Raw genomic sequence first — 5,707 nt, 5'->3', positions numbered from 1 at the left:
CTTTCTGTAACGTACAATAACGTGTCCACATTAGAGTAAAAAGGGGGATGACGTGTTTCACTAGGAGCATTCTCGACTACTCAGTATTCGTGGTCTTTGATTCCTATATCTTGTCCAATAATGGCACAATATATCTTGTACCTTGCATCCTCCATCCCAAGCAACAAAATACCAACCTCATATAAGTTTGCATTGATTATTTCTTGAGCTTTCTCGGCAAGGGTAGAAATAGAAGCTTCTCCCATTTCCTTTAGCTGCCTAACTAAGCTTTTGATTTCCCCATATTTTCCAACTTTAAGTATATATGTTGTAGGATTCAATTTTTCATACTTCTTCACTCCATCAATCCAAGAATGAGTTCCTTCATTGAAATCATCAAATCTCAAAAAAAAATCCCCTCAAATCTAAACAAGCTACAATGCCAATGGCATTAGAGGGTGGAGGAGGAAACTTTGCAGCCACAAGAATGGTTTGGCTATTATACACAAATAGTTCTTGAGCTTCTTCCGGGTGCAATCTCAGGTTTCTCTCTTTAGGAACGTATGGAAACTCAGCATCAAGATTTGTAGAATCCTTTTCAGCAGTAGGTACAACATTAGTAATCACCTTGAATCCAGCAGTAGATTTAGGAGCCTGTGGAGGGTGTAAATAGGTTGATTAGTTTCATACTAACCATGATCTTTCCTGCTTCTAGAAGTTACTCCCTAGCAGTTATTACAAAGTTGTCCTAATCGCATTACAAGATATAAAAGGAACAAAAGAAACTCACCTTGGATCCATAATTCACATTTTCTCGAGCTGAATCAGTTTTAGGCGAATATAGTTTTCGAGCAACCTTTACATCTTTATTAAAAGATCTCAGTGGTGAATTACGAAACAACTTCCCCTGGAGCTTCTTGAAATCCGATCCATTAACAACCGAACCCACATCCTCAAACGCCGACTTTCCTCCTCCTCCTTCAGTAAGCTTACTATGAGATCCAAAAATTTCAGATAACTCATGTGGACCTGGAAATAATCAAAAGACGAAGGACATTGATCCAAAATTCCATTCATGGACAAAAAGGCAAACAACTAAAAACAGAAGCGTGAGAATCATACTAAAAACACAAGCGTGAGAATCATACCGCGGCAAGAATTGGTCGGAGCCAAGATTCTCTTCAATTTATGCCTCCTCTTAATGTGATTTAGTTCTTGAGGTGAATTATTCAAAACCCCTAATCTAATGTTCTCATCCACATTCTCTTTCAAGTCTGTCTCAAGATTTTCTACACTCAAAACAAATGCCAAAACGTTGTGATCCATTCGTAAATCAAAATAACCAAGGGCTATAAATTCCAGATTAGAGAAAGAAATACTTACGAGGATTTCTAGTACGGCTCATTTTTGTTGAATTGAGGTGGAGAGCAAGAATGATCTCTTTCTAGTCGTCTCTTCCTTCCACGTTTTCTGTATTTATATTTCTGAATGACTTGCGAGAGAAGTAATAAGTTTCCGCGGGACTTTTCAAAGCCGGGATTGAAGTGAGTACCGCACGTGAGTGGTATTTCCGTATGCTTGGTTGCCGGTACTTGGTGATGTTGATATATTGAAACTATATCTCGGTAAAATGAGCCCAGCCCAACCCCAGGTACCAAACTACCAAGTAGCCCACACCCCTCGGGTAGGTTGGGTCGGGTTGAGGCATAATCCGAGCTCAGGCCCAAACTCTAGCTCGATCAATTCGGGTTGGATTGGGTTAGTCAAACTTTTCGAGAATTATGAGGTAAAAAACACTGAAATTAAAATCTTCTAATGAAATAAAAGAGATTAGATTGTTTGAAAGGAAAACTAACTTTGTTGATTACATTACATTTATGCACAGGGACTCGTGTTTTTCAGTTTTTTGATATTCTAATCCGAGCCTAATCCAAAACCGAGTCGGGTTTTGATTTTACAAAACCAAGCCCAGAACACGGATCTGACATGTTAGACCAAGACCAACAAAAATCAGGTTTTAGCATGTGGGGCTTGGCTAAACCGACCCAAGTTCCACCCTTATCATCCATTGTGCTAGCGTTTTTTGTTTTTTAGTGGATGAGCCTGCAGATTCAGTCAGGTATCTTGAAAAGGTCACAAAGGACACCATCGTACTGTCAAAATGTGCTCAGAGCTATTTGGAAGTTCATGGCTTGGTTTACTAGCTGATGTTATACTCAAGCATGCATTATTGAGAAGGCCTAATTGAGACTATTGGCCTGTCTTGCTAATGACGATGGCTGATTGAAGCAAGTGAAGTGTTGTCTTCATTTGCATCACTTACTCTCCTTTGAGAAACCTGCACCGTCTTATTTGTTGTTATCTGGAACTTCTTGTTCATCTTTCTGACTATCCAGAGAGATACGAAAGCATGGTCCTACTCTTACTTCGTTACCTCTATTGTTGATACCATCTTATGACTTCTCTCATCTATTTTGTATTTCTTTAATAATCTCTCAGTGCACAGGTTTCATTCAAAAATTGTCAAAAAACACATCCAAGACTCTGACTCGATAACATAATTGAAAGGGATGTAAATCTTCATCTGATAAAACCCGTTATCTGTTCGTAAAACATTTGTGCTGGATGTAAAATGTTGCGGTTTCTGATCAATACAATCTGGTTTTGTTTTTATAAAACATGGTCACGTCAATGCTTATACCATTCTTGCTCCATACACTTCAGGCATTCCTTCTTTTTCGTTCGATGCCTACCGCATTGTGGTATACTCGTAACTAACTATGATTTAAGTGCAACCTGAATGAATACTCCTGAAACATCTCCATACCTGCAAGTATTGATCTGAAATTCGACTATAATAACTATTTCTTCCCTAGAAATATATCACTTCGACTCACAATTGTTTGCGTCAAATCATGGGACGAATAGCCAGATAGGGACAGTATCAAAGTTATAATTCAAAGAGGGAGAGATTCTTCCGAAAATCAGAAACAGTTGCCTACTTTCTGCATTATTTATCCCAATGTCGTGTATTTAAATATACAGAAAAATCTAAGACATGTTGAGAAAGAAAACAACAAAAATGAATTTGCGAACAGTACTGCTGCTGGAAAGTCAACTGGATTCAGAACAAAAGAATATGAACTGACCTAACCTCGAGGGCTGCAGAACTGTCGGCATCTATGTTAACTTGTTAAGTTGTTACAGGAAATGCCTCTTGATTATGAGTACAACAGCAAAACAAGTTTCATATGCTTTATCATCGAAAGATCCCCGTGAAGCCATGCAATTATTTGCACTAAAAGTCCTTGATCATATACAAAGTTTCATGTACAACACAAGCTTTCTGCTAGTAATATTAATTTTTCAGTCAACTGGATGCAAGAGCCTGCAGCACGACTTTCCCTTTGGCATCACCAGTTTTCACTGCCATATCAGGAACTTCTAGCTGCATAGTACATATCAGAGCTCAAGATTTCTCTACATGGGGTAAGGCATCTGCCTCCTTCCTTCCATAAATTCCTGATTGAAGCAAGAAGATTAATATTATAACCAAATTAAGATAAAGGGAACCCAAATTGTTTTGACAATTATCAAACAGACCAAGAGAATTGGAAACTCAAAATTCTAGCCAACAACAACAACTTCAACATCCAATAAGCATGAAAAGAAATCAACTCCTGTACACCATTTATCTCTACAATGTTGGCTTTAAACTCGATAACTTATCCTGCAACTCTTCAAACAATCTACACACGGTCTTAAATATCACAACATGTAAGCAATCACATCTCACAGTCCATGTTCATACATAAATAAAGTACAAACATATTATATACAACATTTAAAAGGCACAAACAATTCAATCACATCTCACAGTCCATGTTCACACATAAATAAAGAACAAACATATTGTATATAACATTTAAAGGGCACAAACAATTGGACACGTAACCAGAGAAAACTAGATTAAGAAATCAAATTGAACTACGTGCATTTGTGTCACACAGGGATAACAACACTATATAAAGTCTCAAAAACACATTGCAATAAGGATTGGCCTAAATTTACTTCCCATTCTTACTGGCGGTTTACACTCCCTGCTAAGAGAGATAAAACTTGTACCAGAAAATCTAACCATACAATATGTTCTCCATATGACGATGACTATAGTCACAAATATAAATCAAACTTGGAAGTTGGAATTCCAAAAATATTCAAAACTTTCACTCGGAACTCATACACCTAAACCACTGAAGTGTACCACTTATTTGAAGTGATATGTCAAAAAGTAAAGAGTCTCAGATCGGACATGTAGAATTACTGGACCTTGGATCAACCAATGTGATTTTCATCAGGATCAAGCAACAGAGTAAGAACCCCACAGACTGACTCATACAACATAGGGAACGTGATACTTAAGTAAAGAAAGTATGCTAGGTACTGAAAAATGTAATATGAGCAGTAGTCTACCTGCTTTCGAATCTTGCCATGGAAACTGCTATCTGAGACACCTTGATGAAGTAGCTGGTTTACATTTCCATCAGCATAAAACTCAGAAAGGCAGCTGTTAGCTTCTGATATGAATCCAGATCTAAATGCACATAAACTAAGCTGCGCCATTGCCCTGTTGAGAGTATTTGTAATGTGAATTGAAGGCGGAAGCAACTTCAATCAACACACCATTTAAAAATTAAGGCTAATTCTAACCCTAATTTGATGGAAAAAGGGGATTTTAGTAAATCCTAAAATCAACACACTTTTAACCTCAATAAATCAACCAACTAATTTGTGAGACCAAAGGTCTTATTTATACAATCCAATCCTTAAGCTCCAAGGAATCCTAAGTAGAAACCAATTACTAAATAAACTATATTACCATATACTAAACAATACTAATTCCATCAAATGGGGTTGAATCGCCCATATGTTGAACCTTATCTAAGTGGCTCACCAACAGGATATTACAAAATGCATCCCAGCCTTGATTGTTGAACGGTTATTATTGAATTTTGTCCTTCGAGAATTGTTTCATCTAGTCAAAGGTTTGAATCCTTGATTTAGGTGTGTTTATTATCGATGTTTGCTTCCGTAGACGATTTACATCACTTTCACTCAAAACATCTAGACTGCTCAAGTATACCACTTATTTGAACTGATTTGTCAAAGGGTAAGAGTCTCAGATCTAATTAATTTTTGGGAGGATGATCTTACTGAAATGAAAAAATTTTGACACTTGAATTGAGCAATGTGATCTTCATTAGATTCAAACAACAGAGCAAGAAAAGGGGTGACATCTAAAACTCTTTACCCTAATATCTCTCTTCTGACCTAGATCTCAGATTTTAATGCCACATCTTCAATTATTTTGGTTGAATCCATGCTGACATCACCTTTTTTTTTTTTTTTTTTTTATAAGTAGACTTTATCGAGAGAAAAGTGCAAAGCACAAGATACAGTACATTATATAGAAGAAAAAGTGAGTGAGAACTTCACCTGGTTACAGAGATAGAAAATTAAAAAGAAAGAACACCAACTATCCTCATGCAAAGTGATCACCGATAACACTTCGTCAATCTCCAGATATCACAAGACTCCATTCTAAGATCAGATCCTTAAACCTGTAGTTCCTTCTTTGTTGAGTAGTAGACAACCAATGCCATAACAACCCTTTGATCTCTAACACATATCTTCAACTGAACTAATGATGTTTTACTGATTAAAGAAA

The 5,707-nt window shown here is 36.9% G+C and overlaps 2 long non-coding RNA genes across 3 annotated transcripts; both read right to left on the bottom strand.

The window, feature by feature from the left end:
- Positions 1 to 391: 391 nt before the first annotated feature.
- On the bottom strand, positions 392 to 1,258 carry LOC147482046 (uncharacterized). The gene is made up of 3 exons (XR_015203519.1): positions 1,128 to 1,258; positions 770 to 1,008; positions 392 to 633 (listed from the first exon to the last, which is right to left on the bottom strand). It is a non-coding gene; the product is annotated as an uncharacterized LOC147482046 (long non-coding RNA).
- A 1,177-nt stretch (positions 1,259 to 2,435) lies between these two features.
- Positions 2,436 to 5,464, bottom strand: LOC147482045 (uncharacterized). 2 transcript variants are annotated; one of them, XR_015206171.1, is made up of 3 exons: positions 4,453 to 5,412; positions 3,129 to 3,501; positions 2,436 to 2,806 (listed from the first exon to the last, which is right to left on the bottom strand). It is a non-coding gene; the product is annotated as an uncharacterized LOC147482045 (long non-coding RNA). The 2 variants fall into 2 exon arrangements; XR_015206170.1 differs by lacking the exon at positions 2,436 to 2,806 and having other exon boundaries at positions 2,952 to 3,501; positions 4,453 to 5,464.
- Positions 5,465 to 5,707: the final 243 nt, after the last annotated feature.

Source organism: Coptis chinensis, chromosome 8, assembly GCF_015680905.1.
Source record: "Coptis chinensis isolate HL-2020 chromosome 8, ASM1568090v1, whole genome shotgun sequence".
Lineage (NCBI taxonomy): Eukaryota > Viridiplantae > Streptophyta > Magnoliopsida > Ranunculales > Ranunculaceae > Coptis > Coptis chinensis.
This window is presented reverse-complemented; position numbering and strand designations above follow the sequence as displayed.